Below are 16,220 nucleotides of genomic sequence, written 5' to 3' on the forward strand. Positions count from 1 at the left end.
CTGCTTTTGAATATCCTATCTAGGTTGGTCATAACTTTCCTTCCAAGGAGTAAGCGTGTTTTAATTTCATGGCTGCAATCACCATTTGCAAGATAACTTAATTTTTAAATTTTAAAATTAAATGAAGAGACCCAACAATGCAACTGGAAGAAAAATTACTTCTGCAAATTAGTAAATAAATTTCTCCATGAAAAATATCAAAAGTGGAAAATGGACTCTGCTTATCATAGCCCTTCTAATCTATTTTCCCTTTTATAAAAGCATTCCCTCCTTGTTGTTGGAGTTGCACATGGTTGCAAACCCCAAATTGCAATGTTCTGCTGATCCTGAACACCTCCCTCCACCTTTTTTTTATTTTAATCTGTAGAAATAACTGGCAGTCTATTTGTGCTTGTGCTCATAAGTTGCTTCAGTTGTGCCCAACTCTTTGCAACCCTATGGACTGCAGCCCACCAGGCTTCTCTGTCCATGGGATTCTCCAGGCAACAACACTGGAGTGGGTTGCCATTCCCTTCTCCAGGGGATCGTCCAGGGATCAAACTCACATCTCCTAGGTCTCCTCTTGCATTGGCAAGTGGGTTCTCTACCACTAGCACCATCTGCTTTAGGTCAACAGAAATGATTACTTCTGACAGTTCCAATCCCAGAGTATTATGGGCACTTGAAAGTATTATCAGTAATCTAAAAGCTGGAACCACAATATCCCCACCCTGGAAATTTGCTCTCAAAAAGTCTGTATTCTTTATACTTTCAGAGATTGGTGATAGGCGTTAAAATGAAATCCCTATGAAGTCTATATAACTAAAATTGACTGTCAATGAAATGGAGCTTGGTTTGGTGAAACATTGCAATTAATCATCAGTTTTTAAAGAATGGAATGCCTCTAGAGCTTCTTTGAAAAAAAAAAGTTGATAAGAGAAGGTAAATGCTATTACCTTTAGACTAAGAATATTTTGGAATTTAAAGTTATATTTAACAAAAAAAACTAATTATCTTTATTGTTGTGTCCTACTCTTTGCGACCACATGGAATTGCCAAGGCAAGAATACTGGAGTGAGTTGTCAGTTCTTTCTCCAGGGGATCTTCCTGACCCAGCAATTGACCCACATCTCCTGCACTTGCAGGCAGATATTCTACCAAAGTGTGCAGTCAGATTATATTCATTCATATTAATGCTACTCTTCTTTAAAAAGTGTGTGTGTGTGTGTGTGTGTGTGTGTGTGTGTGTGTTCCAAGATTTACTTACTAGAAAATTTCCAGCAGAAAAACAAAGCTAACCTCCCTGGCAAATTAACCCAAAATGGGTTGAAAGTGAAAGTATTAGGACTAACTAGTTCAGTCATGCCCAACTCAATGGGACCCCATGGACTGTAGACCTCCAGGCTCCTCTGTCCATGGGGTTTTTCAGGCACAAACACTAGAGTGGCTTGTCATTACCTTCTCCAGAGGACCTTCCCAACCCAGGAATCAAACTCTGGTCTCCCACATTGCAGGCAGATTCTTTATCTGAGCCACCATGGATTGAATAAGTCTAAAAAAAAAAGAAAGAAAGAATGAAAGAATGCCATTTGCAGCAACATGGATGACTGAGAGATTATCATACAAAGTGAAGTAAGTCATAAAGAGAAAGACAAATACCATATAATGTCACTTATATGTGGAATCTAAAACATGATACAAATGAGCCTGTTTATGAAACAGAAACAGAATCATGGACATAGAAAACAAATTTCTGGTTGCCAAAGGGGAAATGGGCTAGGGAGAGATAAACTAGGAGATTGGGATTAGCAAATGCAAGCTACTAAATATAAAATGGGGCTTCCCTGGTGGCTCAGATGGTATAGAATCTGCATGCAATCCAAGAGACCCTAGTTCAATCCCTCAGTCAGGAAGATCCCCTGCAAAAGGGAATGGCTACGCACTCCAGTATTCTTGCCTGAAAAATTCCTAGATAATCAACAAGGCCCTTCTGTATAGCACAGGGGAACTATTATCAATATCCTGTAATAAACCATAAAGGAAAAATGTGAAAAGTAATGTGTTAGTCACTCAGTCATGTCTGACTTTTTGCGACCCCATAAACTATAGCCCACCAGGCTCCTCTGTCCATGGAATTCTCCAGGCCAGAATATGAGAGTGGGTAGCTGTTCTCTTCTACAGGGGATCTTCCCAACCCAGGGATCGAACCCAAGTCTCCCACTTTGCACGCAGATTCTCTACTATCTGAGCCACGGGGGAATATATATATATATTTTTTTTTTTCTAGTAAGTAAATCTTGGAACACACACACTCTTTTTCAAGAACTGTAACACTAATATGAATGAGTACATAATTCCCTGAGCCACCAGGGAAGCCATATGTGTGTGTGTGTGTGTGTGTGTGTGTGTGTGTGTGTGTGTGTGTGTGCATCTGTGTCATTTTGCCATATACACAAAACTAACACAAAATTCTAAATCAACCATATTTCTAAATAAACAGGCTGAACATAGAGGTCCGTTTGCGATTTCTTTGTCACCTGAATACTACTTTTCTCTGCATTGTTATTTCTGTGGACAATTTCAGCTTTGATTGCCACAATGTCAGGAAGGTAATGGAGAGGGTTTTTCAAAAGGAGTTTGGAGATTTGCCTTGAGTCTCTCAGACTTGTTTGTCAAAGCAAGAAAATAGGTTTTGGTTGACTGTGAGTGTGTGTCAGTATGTGTGTGTGCGCACACACGCACATAGGTTGAAATGTCTGCTCTTTCCTTAGACTATCAAAACAGTTCTGCTTTTATGTTTTACATCCAGTTCTAAGTTTTATCTTCCTGATTTGACATTTCACCTGTTATCCAAACCTTCAGTCAAGTGTACCATGCAATCAGAATCCTGCATGAATAAAATTCTGGACAATTAAGTGATACAGATGTGAAAGGGGGGTTTGAAGCAAGTGTACTTGGTAGCAGCATCTTCTCAAGTGAACACAGTCTCAGCACCATAGGCAATCATCCACTTAAAGTGAGTTGCAAGGAGAACTAAGAGCAGCAAGAGGACAACTTAGAACTGTTCTTGAGATAGACAACTTCATGGAATGAGGCCATGGGGGCTTGTACAGTGATAGACAGTATTCTATCAGGAAGACTGACAGTTTACAAATTGGAAATGGAGAATAGTGCCTAGAGAAAAAAGCAGATATTTGGCTTAACTTCTCTCTGATCTTGTGCTTGCTTGTTGGTTATATTTTTGGGTGCTGACACCACTGTATTTTATTATTTCCTTACATACAGTCAGGTTCCGAGGTTTCACTTTGAATACTCTCAGGCAGAGAAATTAGGAAGCATGACTCTACCTAGCTCTGCTATTTCACTGCATGCCTTCTCCACTACCTGAAAAATACTCATCATAAAGTATTGCCCAAAGATTAAATCCTTCAAATACACCTAAGGTATTGAGACTGGGGAGTTTTCTTTGTGAAATTAAATCACCCTCTCTTTATACCTCTTTTGCTTTGTATTTTTTAACATATCAGATAATGTTAACAAAGTGTTACAATAATGAAATATCAATATTCATTATATAATAATATCAATATTCATTATTTCAATAATGAAATAGCAAATATTGATTTAATGAATACCAATATTGATTAAATATCAATATTTAATATCACTGAGGTGCCTTACATGAACACAAGCAGTACAAACTGATTTGTACATAGGATTCTCCTTGCCTAATCAGACTCGTAAATATGAGCGAATATTTACTCAATTAGGTTTATTTGATTCATGAGCCATTTAAAAGTTGGTCTTCTGATATAAAATGCAGAATAAATAATAGTTCATAGATTAAGAATTTTCCATATAAAACTCACTGAGTTTGTTGCACAAAGAGGAATATGGAGTTTATAAAAGCAATAATGTAGCAAGCCATATTCTATTTCTAAAAGCAAATTGCTTTGTATATGATGAAGTATAATGCAGAAAAGTTAATTAACTGTGCTGCCTTTAGTAAAGATATTTGTATTTTGTCAATTTTGTCCAGTGGGAAGATGGCAATTGCCATTGCATTTTCTAATTAATGCACTGTACATAAACGTTATAAAATGCAATGAACTTAAGTGTTCTCTGAGACATTTATGAGACTGGGCTAACTTGCCACTTGTGTACCAATTAAATGCGGTTTAACACTCCCAAGATAATTACAGCAAATAGAAGCAACTTTCAATACATTTTTCACCTTAATAAATAACAGAACTCTTCAAAGGGACACAACAAATCACTTGGCAGAACACAGAACAGGAAGCTTAAGAAGAAAAGGAAGGAACCAAAAAAAAAAAAAAAAGAAAAGAAAAAAAAAGAAAAGGAAGGAACCTGAGTAAGAACCAGAGAAGGAAAGTAGGTACCACTGAGGGACTAAACCATAGACTCAAAAAATGTCTGGAGACTGAACCTGAGATGCTTGCATTCACCCAAGATGAATGAAAGAAGCTAAACCGATTCCAGGAAAGTAGCAGAACTCAGCTCTGGTAGACACAGAACTCCAATGATCTATGAAAGAAAAAAACTGCAATTTCAGCCCTCAAATTTGTTTAAGATTGCAGGCATGAATGTTGTCACATCAGTCATATCTGACTCTTTGCAGTCCAATGGACTGTAGCCCTCCAGGCTCCTCTGTCCATGGGATTCTCCAGGCAAGATTACTGGAGTGGGTTGCTGCACCCTCCTCCAGGGGATCTTCCCAACTCAGGGATCAAACTCACATCTCTTGTGTCTGGCCTGCATTGGCAGGTGGGTTCTTTACCACTAGTGCCACTTGTTCAAGATTAAGTTAAAGTTAATGGGATTTCCCTGGTGCTCCAGTGGTTATTACTTCACTTTCCAATGCAGGGGGTGATGATTCAATTCCTGGTCAGCGAGCTAAGATCCCACATGCTTCACAGCCATAAAACCAAGACATAAAACAAAAGCATATTATAACAAATTCAATAAAGACTATTAAAAAAGTCCTCTTAAAAAATATTAAGTTAAATTTTAAAATACGTATTTTATATGTACATCATATCTAAATACACATGACCCTTTATATATATATATACATATAAACCCAAAGGATAGTACTGGGAGAGCTTCTGTGTTGGGGAACACATACCAGTTTGGGAAGAGGTACTCTGGGACAGAGCATGAAAGCTTTGAGCCCCATCTCACAGCCCTTTGCCCTAGGTGTCTCCTCCATCTGGCTGTTCCTAAGTATACTTTTTTAGAATAAACCTGTTATCCAGTAGGTAAAATGTCTGAGTTTTGTGTTCTTTTCAGCAAGTTAACCAAGCCCAAGAAGGGAATCCTTAGAATCTCTAATCCATAGCCAGTATGATAGTCTGGGTGACTGGATTTTGATGCTGGGGAGTAGGGGTAGTCTTGTAGGACAAAGCCCTTAACTTGTGGGATCTGACACTATCTCCAGGTAGACAGTGTCAGAATTTAGTTGAACTGTAGGACATCCAGGTTGTGTCACAAAGAATTTCCCAGATGTGTGGGGAACTACTTAGCACATTGGAACAGGGTGCAGAATTTCATGTATATGCTGATTTAATACAATTTCCATAAAATTTCAAATGGGATATTTTTCCAAGAAGATCAACATGCTTAATACTGAAATTGATATATTAGGGAAAATGTCAGGAATAGACAAGATATCTCTGTCGTGGAACTAAATTAGATATTTACCCTTTTGGAGTCATTCTATCACAAAAGCATAATATTTAATGCAGGGTCATTTGATGCAGGTAATTTTTTACAATTAAGTGGTGGAACAAATCTGGAGCCAAGCATAGGAGTAAGTAGAAAACAAAATTTTTACTTGCTTTTTCTATTTTGGAAAGTTTCTCACTCTTAGATCCTTCAGGTCTCTACTGAAATGGCACTCCCCCCCAGTAAGGACTCTTCTCTGGATACCCTATCAAAACTTTAATCTCCAAATATTTGTCTGTAATTCTTATAGGAAACATGCAATATCAAGATTCTTTCAGGTATAGGTTATAATAACCATCAAGAGCTCAAAGAACGATTTATTTGAAGAGTAAGGTGATATTGACATAATGCAAACAAAGTTGAACAACCAAGCCTAGAAGCAAAAGTTTTGTAAATCTTTTCTTTAGAGTAATAATTGATACATCTTAGTTCATTAATCTCAGGTTCTATTTCAAATGCTCCAGTTTGTTTATATCTGTCCCTTTCTGCTTGACTTGCAATTCTCACTCTTATTTCCAAGCCTGTACACAAACTGTGATCTCAATTGACTAGAAGTACTCCTCCCCCATTTCCATCAATTTATCCAGATTTGATCCGTCCAGCCAAGCTCTGGCTTCAGAGGCCATTCCTTCTGCACCAGTCCTTGATTATATCTACACACTTCTGAGATGGAGGTACCCTTTCCCCAGCCTCACTCCAGGCTCTCAGTGTCTCCTTACACTCTCTCTGTTTGAAATCATTGATTGCTTCTCTTCTACTCAGTTTCTGCTTTCCTGGCATGTACCTGGACTCTACCTTCTGCAATACATTAGTCCTTTAGAATCCTAGTCTTCCTGCTTGGCTCATTTAGCTTCTACCCTAGCCACCATTTCTTCAGTTCCCTGACCTCCGTCCTCATATTTTCTCACTTCATTTGTTCATTACTTAACACACACCCAAAATCAGCACAAAATAAGCACTCAGCAATTGCTTTTTGAATGAATAAATGAGCGAGTGGATGTTCCATTTTACAAATGTACAGGCTGGAGGTCAGAAACCAAGTTTTTGTGTAATTTTCTCTGCACTTTAGAACAGTGCTAAGTATATAAGAACGACTACTATAAATTATTAAATAATACAAATATATGAACTCTGTTTGCATAGGTGTGTGAATGCTCTTGCAGAGCTGATCCCAAACAGAAAACTCCTATGTGTTGGCAAGGTGGTAATGGTAGTCTGTGATAGAACTGAGAGGAAAAGAGCCAAAAGGACTTGAGAAGTCAAGGAGTAATGTTTTTCCTTGTTTGTAATTTACTGGCTTTGGCACGTCTATAAACATTGTACCTTCACAATGTGTGGTACAGAGCAGGCACTCAGATGTTTTCTGTTGAACGAATGAAAACGTTCATAAGGTAGAATTCTGAATAAGAAGAAGGCATATCTAGCAATAATCTAGGCTTCCCTGGTAGCTCAGCCAGTAAAGAATCTGCCTGCAATGCAGGAGACTTAGGTTCAACCCCTGCATTGGGAAGATCCCCTGGAGGAGGGCATGGCAACCCACTCCAGTATTCTTGCCTAGAGAATCCCCACGGACAGAGAAGCCTGGCAGGCTACAGTCCACTGGGTCACAAAGAGTTGGACACAACTGAGTGACTAAGCACAACACAGCAATAGTCTATGACCGGTATTTAGTAGGAAATGGGGATATCTAAGCAGTTAGTATTATTCATCCTACACTGCTGGGTGGTGAATGACAGTGCATGATTACTTTGCTCACCCCAACAACAAGAAAACACAAGGAGTTTCTATTTCAGCATAAACTTCATATTACTTTCTGGTTGGTTAGTCAAATGCCCTACATCTCTTTTCTTAACATTTTACTGAACACATTGTATTTTTTGCATTTAATAGTGTCAAGACTTTTCACAGTAGGGTTTACATTTGATGTTACCACACAATAGACAATTCCCAAGACAACCTATAATTCCAATCCATTAGGCTAATGGATTGCAGCTGCTGTGAGCAGTGGGCATGTCATTTTTCGAAAATGAAGTCTAGTAAGACACAACTATAAAAATAAATAAACTGAGAAAAAAGACTACATCTAGCTGACATAGATGATTATTTTCTTTGTTTCCTTAGATAAGTTTAGTAAATAGGCAGCATTAACAGAACTTTTAGAAATAGATATGAATACATAAGGATAATTGCATTATAAAATATTGAAAAAGTTACAAGAGTGTTAGATTTCGGGGGGGGGAGTCTTGGTTAATCGATATACTTTATTTCCTTTCTTTCAATTTCTATTTTTAAAAACTCATTATTATTGCATGCCTTGGCTTGTTTATTATACCATTTATCATTATAGATTTTTTCAAGTGATATTAATAAGGCACATTCTTGAGGTTTTCTTAGTGTAAGAAATTGCTCATGGGAGGAATAGATCTGCCATGAAAGAAAGTAAAGCATCACCAAAGAGAGTCGGTGATTTTAATTTCTCTGAGTCATTTCTCTGAATTGCAGAAAAGCAAATATGTTCTCTTAAATCAATTTCATGGAGCTAAAAAGGAAATGTTATATCCTCATAATACACCTGGCCTCTCTGCTCAGAACATTGAAAGTCTATCCCTTGGGAGAGACTGGGGAGGAAGTGAGGAACACAAACCCCACCTGGTCTAATCTAATGATAGACTATTCCCTTAATAACTAATGATTTTCACTTTATGTCATCTTCATCAGAACTTGAACTCCACAGAACTATTTTTCCTGCTTTCGAAGAAAAAACTCTGCTAAAATATATTGCATATGACTAATCTGTGGAAGTCTCTTCATGGTGAATAAATGTGAAATATCATTCTCAATGTTCATTCTGAAAAAGTTCACTCTAAAAGTAATTTTCTTCATGTGTCATCAATGTCAGTATTGATATCTACTTTGATTTGTTTATGAAAACGAAGCAGGTTTTGTGAAATAAAAAAAAAAGGAGATAAGAAAAATGAAGGAAAAGAAAAGAGTATTGAAAAGGGAAGGAGGGAAAGGGATAGAGAAAAGAGAGGGTAAAACAGGAGAGGATGGAGGGAAGGGAGGAGAATTTCTCTCCAAAGGAAAAATTATGGGAAAGTCATGATTTTGACCCCAAACTTTTTGCATATATTCCACAATCTGGAGCAGGGGGAAAAAATGTGAGAAAGTAGGATAAATAAAGCCTTAAAAATAAAGACTTCAAGGAGTATGTGTATTCGTTTAAAGGACAAAGGAATGTTTTCACTGTAAAGTAAAATAAAAAATAAATAAATTTAAAAAAAAAAAAAGAATGATGTAGAGAAATGTATTTACACAGTGGAGGTGATTAGGTGTTGAGACACTAAGAATTTACCACCATTTCTTCCAATCAGCTTAGAAACATATATGTGGTGAGAAGTTTACTCCAACCAGGCTCCTGTGAGACATCAGGTTAGGACCACCAGTGGTTCATACTTCCAGTGCAGGGAGCTTGAGTTTGATCCCTGGTCTGGGAACTAAGATTCCACATGCCACCCAAGTGGTCAAAAAAAAAAAAAAAGGCAAACAAAAACAGGGTCCTGTGGGAAAAGCTATGGGTGTATGCTCAATTTGACAAAGGAACTGCCTCCACCATCAAACCCAGGCAGGGAATGCTGAGAGAGGTGTGGGACACTGAAAAGGGCTCCAACGACACCAATGCTGCTCACGCCACTGGACCAGCTGTCATCCTCAGCAGGGACATAGTGGTCAGCCCATTTCTTGGGGCTCCTGCTACATCTAAGAGAGTGACCATGAGCAGCTTAGTAGAACAGCAGAGTTGGAGGGCTGCTAGAAGAGGTAGAGTAGGTCATGCTGGAGCTCCAGGAGCTCAGGTGAGCCAGCTTGGATGGCCATCTGGCTGGAGAGTGCAAGTGATCCATGTAGAGGTCTTTTCTTGAAGCAGCTCTTGGGTGTCCGTGACACCGGCACCTCTCATCCCTCCTCCTTAGGATGTTAGAAATAAGCAGTTTCTAGGCAAGGGAGACAGTAAGAAAGACCCTTATGCATGTTCCTACCAGATTCTAGCCCTCGTACCTGGAGAAGAAAGACCCCCTATGGGGCTGAGGAGAAAGGGCCCACAGAGGCCTCTAACTTTTTCCAAGGACAAATGACCCAAATACTCAGGTGAAAATGAAAGATCATTGAAGGAAAGCATTTAAGGCTAGAGTTTGATTTAATCTTCTGCCCTTCCTCACTCTAAAATTCACTTGCAGCCACCCCAAGCAGGGGCAAGGTCACCCAGGAAAACATCGACTGATTCAGCAGCCCAAGCGCCACCCAAAACTAGGGACACTATCTGTGTGGTCAGTGATTGTAGGTTCAGAGAGTGGGGCATTGTGTAACCTGCATTGACCACCATGGAACTTCACATCAAACTCTGTTAGAATCACAGTATGTTGTTTTGGAGTTCTTTAGAGAATTTAAAGTAATGTACATCAGGAACACGACGTTTCTTTCAATAAGCCATTACAGCGGATGTCAGGACTGTCACAGCTGATAAAATTGCTAGAAAATGGACTGCAATTTGTAGTCTTTTATCTAACTGTTTTGACAACCTAGAGACATATTTATTGTCAATCATTTATCCTTCCTTCAAATTCTCCTCAGTTGCAAATAGGATAATTTTTATTCAGTGAGCTTCCAGGAGCAGCTAATTCCCATATTAAAAATTAATATTGGTGACTGTGTCTGAATGGAGCAGCTAACTTTTTCCAAAATTCTTGATTGTAATAGGTCGTATGTTCATAGCTTTCTACATAATCCCTAAAAATAGCTGAAGCAGCTCAGCAAAAGTGGAATTTTTTAGCACTCAATTTGATCCAATTATCTTTTGATATGAGCCTATGAGAAGTTTTGAAGTGAAGTGATAGAAGCTCAGTCATGTCTGACTCTGTGCAACCCCAGAGACGGCAGCCCACCAGGCTCCCCCATCCCTGGGATTCTCCAGGCAAGAATACTGGAGTGGGTTTCCATTTCCTTCTCCACTTCTGCATGAAAGTGAAAAGTGAAAGTGAAGTCACTCAGTCGTGCCCCACTCTTAGCGACCCCATGGACTGCAGCCCACTAGGCTCCTCCGTCCATCGGATTTTCCAGGCAAGCAAGAATACTGGAGTGGGTAGCAATTCCCTTCTCCACAGGCTCTTCCCAACCCAGGGATCAAACCCAGGTCTCCCACATTGCAGGCAGATTCTTTACAGTCTGAACCAACAGGGAAGCCTATGATAGAAGTTGCACACACACACACACAAAATTGCAGTAGTAGTTATCCCTGAAGATGACATAATTACAAATCTCTGATAAACTGACTTCTCGTTTTTAGTAAAGAAACTTCAAGGAGGATCAAAAAAGATTGCAGAGGAGTAGGTGGACTTGGAGTAGATCTCTCTCCACAGATACATCAGGAAGACACCTTCAGACCTAGAAGTGCATGCAAAACACCAGCTGAGAGTGGACAGGAGTACCTGACCAGTGGAGAAAAATATATAGAACCAACAAAACTTGGTAGGATGAAAGAACTAGGGGAAAAAAACACGGTGTTAGTAAGACTGGACCTGTCCTCAGCGGGTTGAGGAAACGAAGCAGGGGTCGGATCCCCACACTGGGGCAACTGTCTGAGTCAAAGGAGAAACACTTATGGCTGACAGTGAAACAGCTGATCTGTGGCAGCCTAAATGGAATGAGAATCAGATAATCCTTGCCACAGCCAGGCATACCCCAGACAGAAAAGCTGGTCCCCTGGAAGGCTCAGTGGCTGGGAGCTGGAGTTTAAGGATTGTGGAGCAATCCCAGGGTGAGGAGTGCTGTTGACTGTGGAGAGATGGATTGAGGGAATGTAAGAGAAGAGATCCTTGTGGGAAATGTTGGTGGAGGAAAGCCAGGCAGCCATGGAAGCAAGTTGATGCTGCTGAGTCACACGTAGAGGGCAGAACGATCACCATAGCCTCTCTCCCCACACCCCAGCATCAGCAGCTAAACAATAGAGTGGTTGCCCCATCAAACACCTGACACTCTGAGCTACAGAGTAGGACTCCACCCAGGGTGCCCCTTTAAGTGCCTGAAATGCTGATCTACAGAGTAGGACCCCCACCAGGGGGGTCCTTCTATGTGCCTGATGCTCTGAACAACAGAGAAGGACCCCAGGCAAGGCAGCCCTTTAAGTGTTTGAATGGGCTGAGCTACAGAGAAAGACTGGCCAAAGAGGCCTTCTGATCACCAGCTACAAGAGGCTCAAAAATAGACTGATAGGGCCATAACTCCTGAGACGGAGGCTGTCCATATCTCAGCGCACTTGGCACCACCGGGGTCCACACAAGCCAAGCAGCTGCGCCACCTTCACATTCAACTCCCACTGGGGCAGAGCTGCCACAGGCAAAAAGAGTCCTGCATCTATGCACACAGGGTTGCTTCGGTTGTGTCTGACTCTTTGCGACCCTGTAGACTGTGGCCTGCCAGGCTTCTCTGTCAGGGAGAGGGGTTTCTCTAGTCAAGAATACTAGAGCATATTGGCCAATACTGGTTGCCATACCCTTATAGAGCACTGTATTTCCTGCTGCCTTAGCCGCCACCCTCCTGAGTACCTGGTGCTGCCAGAATTCCTGTGACTCAAGCAGCTGCACCACCTCCACACCTGGCCCTCACGGGGGCACACCCAAGTTCTCCAGGGCAGCCTTAAGAGCAAACCCCAGTGGAGGGCCCATATCCAGAGATGGAAATAAAACCACAATTGAAACTAAGGGGCAGTGTGGCTAAGGAAGAAGACCCCAAACATTCCCATCAGCTGTACAAACTTCAGATTAAATCCACATGATCAATTAGGCAGACTCTGTGTCTATGGAATATATAAAAGGCCATTGAGAGCTCCCACAAAAGAAAATGCACTAGTTCTGAAAACTGCACATTGGAGGCAAGAACACACAGGAATAAGACCAGATTAGAATCTGAGCTGCCCCACAGCAGGTCCAGAGATCAGCACAGTGTTGAAGGATATCCAGGTGGGATAAAGTGGACTGTGACTCCCAGAGAGGGAAAGGACTCTGACAGCAGTGACTCAAGGAGAACATTTATCATTCTTATTTTTTGACTTGTTCTGTAGATTCTTTTGGATTTCCCCCCCCCCACCTTCTTTTCCCCCTCTTTTGTAGTTGTTGATTTTATTGGCACTAAGAAATCCATTTAAGCTTTTGAGGTTTTTTCTCTCAGTCACATTTTTTGTTGTTGTTATAAACCTCTGCCTCTACATTGGGCTTTTGCTGTTCTGTGGAGTTTTCCTTTTTTTTTTTTTTTTTTCCCTCCTCTCTCTTTTCTCTTTTTTTAATTTGAATTTTTATTTCCTTAAACCTATTATTATTATTTTTTCTACATTTATTCCTTTGTTTGCTTTTCCTACTGTTCTTTTCCCCTTGCAGTTAATCTTTAATGTATATAAGTCTTCTTTATCTACCTCTATTTAACTTTTTGTATCTATTTTTCTTTTCTTTCTTTCTTTTCCTCTCAACATATTTGTTAGTTTTGTTTTCATTGCTTTATTCTACACTTGGCACCTTGCTTTAGTTTTGTTTTCCAGTTTGTGCTTTAGTTAGTTTTGTTATTAACTGGTAAATATAATTTTTTTATTTCCTTTGTTTGCTGGGTCAATCTATTGTACTTTATTTTTGTTGGGCTGTTTTGATTTTGCTCATAGGTGTATATGTACACGTGTAAATTCCATTATTTTAACTACTATTTTCCTGATTTTGTAAGTGCCATTTGTCTGGGGTTTCCCATTTTTGGATATGTGTTTTAATCTCACTTAATGCCATAACAAACCACTTGTGGAATTTTTGTTCCTGACCAGAGATCAAGCCCTGAGCCTTGGGAGTGGGAGCAGTGACTCCAAGACCCTAGACTACCAGAGAACTAACCCTAGGGAGTATCAGACAAAGGAAACCACTTGAATATAGGACCCAGCACCACCCAACCACCAGTAGCACCCTGTGCATGACACCTCATCTAAACAACAAACGAAACAAAAATACAAACCCAATTATCAGCAGACAAGATTACCACTTCACTCAGCCTTGCACATCAGAGGAAAAACAAACAAACAAAAACTCAGTACAAATCTCACCCTATAAAAACCTTACACAAACCACTGGGCCAACCTTATGAGGGCAGAAACCAAAACGAAGAAAGAATTCAACCTTTTTCAAGGAAAGAATTCAACTTTTCTTGAAGCCTGGGAAAAGGAGACCTCAAACACAATAAGTTTAAAAAAATAATGAAAAAGCAGAGAAATATTGCACAAGTGAAGGAACAAACTAGAAACATAGAAGTCCAAATTAGAGGAAATAGGCAAACTACCAGGAAAAGAATTCAAGATAATGATAATAAAGATGATCAAAACAAAATGGAGAAACTGCAAGAATCAATTAACAAAGACTTAGAAGAATTAAAGGATAAACATATAGAAACAAACAACACAATTACTGAAATTAAAAATACTCTAGAAAGAATCAATAGCAGAATATCTGAAGCAGAACAAATCAGTGATCTGGAAGATAAAGTGGTGGAAATAACTTCTGAAGAGCAGAATAAAGTAAAAAGCATGAAAAGAACTGAGGATAGTCTCAGAGACCTCTGGGACAATATCAAAGCCACCAACATTCAAATTATAGGGGTCCCAGAAGAAGAAGAGAAAAAGAAAGTGTATGAGAAAACTTTTGAAGAGATTATAGTTGCAAATTTCCCCAACATGGAAAAGGAAATAGTCAATCAGGTCCAAGAGGTGCAGAGTCCCATAAACCTAAGGAGAAACATTCCAAGACACATACTAATCAAACTAACAAAGACTAAACACAAAGAAAGAATATTAAAAGTAGCAAGGGAGAAGCAACAAACAACATACAAGGGAAACTCCATCCGTTTAACAGCTGATCTTTCAGCAGAAACTCTGCAGACCAGAAGAGAATGGCAGGCTATAATTAAAACAGTGAAAGGGAAAAAATCTACAAACAAGATTACTGTACCCGGCAAGAATCTCATTTAAAATTGATTGAGAAATAAAAAGCTTTTCAGACAGGCAAAAGTTAGGAGAATTCAGTACCACCAAACGAACTTTACAATAAATGTTAAAGGAACTTATATAGTCAAGAAATACAAGAGAAGAAAAAAGATCTACAAAATCAACCCCAAACAATTAAGAAAATGGCAATAGGAGCATATATGTCAATAATTACTTTAAATTTAAATGGATTAAATGCTCCAACCAAAAGACACAGACTGACAGAATGGAAAAAATTTTAAAAAGACCCATATATATGTTGTCTACAAGAAACCCACTTCAGACCTAAAGACGCCTATAGACTGAAAGTGAGAGGATGGAAAAATACATTCCATGCGAATGGGAAGCAAAAGAAAGCTGGAGTAGCAATCCTCATATCAGACAAAATAGACCTTAAAATAAAGAAGAGTACAAGAGATAAAGAAGGACAAGGGATCAGTCCAAGAGGAAGACATAAAAATTGTAAATATCTATGCACCCAAGATCATGGCACCTGGTCCCATCACTTCATGGCAAATAGATGGAGAAACAGTGGAAACAGTAACAGGCTTTATTTTGGGGAGCTCCAAAATCACTGCAGATAGTGACTGTAGCTATGAAATTAAAAGATGCCTGTTCCTTGGAAGGAAAGTTATGACCAACCTAGACAGCATATTAAAAAGCAGAGACATAACTTTGCCAACAAAGGTCCATCTAGTCAAAGCTATGGTTTTTCCAGTAGTCATGTATGGATATGAGAGTTGGACTATAAAGAAAGCTGAGTGCTGTAGAATTGATGCTTTTGAACTATGGTGTTGGGGAAGACTCTTGAGAGTCGCCTGGACTGCAAGGAGATCCAACCACTCAATCCTAAAGGAAATCAGTCCTGAACATTTATTGGAAGGACTGATGCTGAAGCTGAAGCTCCAATACTTTGACCACCTAATGCGAAGAACTGACTCAATGGAAAAGACCCTGATGCTGGGAAAGATTGAAGGTAGAAGGAGAAGGGGATGGCAGAGGATGAGAGGGTTGGTGGCATCACTGACTTGATGAACATGAGTTTGAGCAAGCTCCAGGCGTTGGTGATGGACAGGGAAGGCTGGCATGCTGCAGTCCATGGGGTCTCAAAGAATCAGACATGACTGGGTAACTGAACTGAACATGTATATATATGTGTGTGTGTGTGTGTGAGAGAGAGAGAGAGAGAGAGATTTTGTATATAAAATTCTCCAGGCAAGAACACTGGAATGGGTTGCCATTCCCTTCTCCAACGCATGAAAGTGAAAAGTGAAAGTGAAGTCACTCAGTCATGTCTGACTCTTAGCGACCCCATGGTCTGCAGCCTACCAAGCTCCTCCATCCATTGGATTTTCCAGGCAAGAGTACTGCAGTGGGGTGCCATTGCCTTCTCCAATATGTGTATATATATATATATATATATATATATATATAT

Source organism: Oryx dammah, unplaced genomic scaffold (assembly GCF_014754425.2).
Source record: "Oryx dammah isolate SB20612 unplaced genomic scaffold, SCBI_Odam_1.1 HiC_scaffold_2, whole genome shotgun sequence".
In the NCBI taxonomy this organism is placed as follows: domain Eukaryota; kingdom Metazoa; phylum Chordata; class Mammalia; order Artiodactyla; family Bovidae; genus Oryx; species Oryx dammah.